Genomic DNA, 518 nt, shown 5'->3' on the forward strand with positions numbered 1-518 from the left:
TGTTTGAGCCTCCGCCCACCAGTCACTATTTATAGCTGCTCTGTGGTTTCCACCAGCCGAGCACTTTCCACTGACTTCGGTGCAGGGCAGTTCAGCTGCTGTGGCCCCCCGAAGGCTTGATTAAAAACACAGCTTTATGTTGGTATAAGTGCACACTCTGACAAATTATATTCCTGCGAGGACGCATCTGACGGTGTAATAAAGTGGAAACAGGCCACAAGATGCCAAATTGTGAGGCTCCCTGCAGCTTTCTGACATAAATCTTCTTTAAGACCAAACTTTCCTGATTGGTCAGAGTTTAACTTCATGTTTACACTGTGTGTGTTTTTTTTTTATGATCAGTCCTATTTTGGGATCATTGTTCATATTCTGTGATCCACTCCCATTTGTGCAACAGAAGCTGATCTACACTAGTTACGGTAGCGTCTTATCCTCCAGTGTTCTCCATCCTCTGATAGACCACCCGGCCCACATGCTGTTTGTTAGTATAAGATGTTACACAGCTAGTCATTGTTCAG

The sequence above is a fragment of the Monopterus albus genome, unplaced genomic scaffold (genome assembly GCF_001952655.1).
Source record: "Monopterus albus unplaced genomic scaffold, M_albus_1.0 scaffold68.1, whole genome shotgun sequence".
Taxonomy (NCBI): Eukaryota; Metazoa; Chordata; class Actinopteri; order Synbranchiformes; family Synbranchidae; genus Monopterus; species Monopterus albus.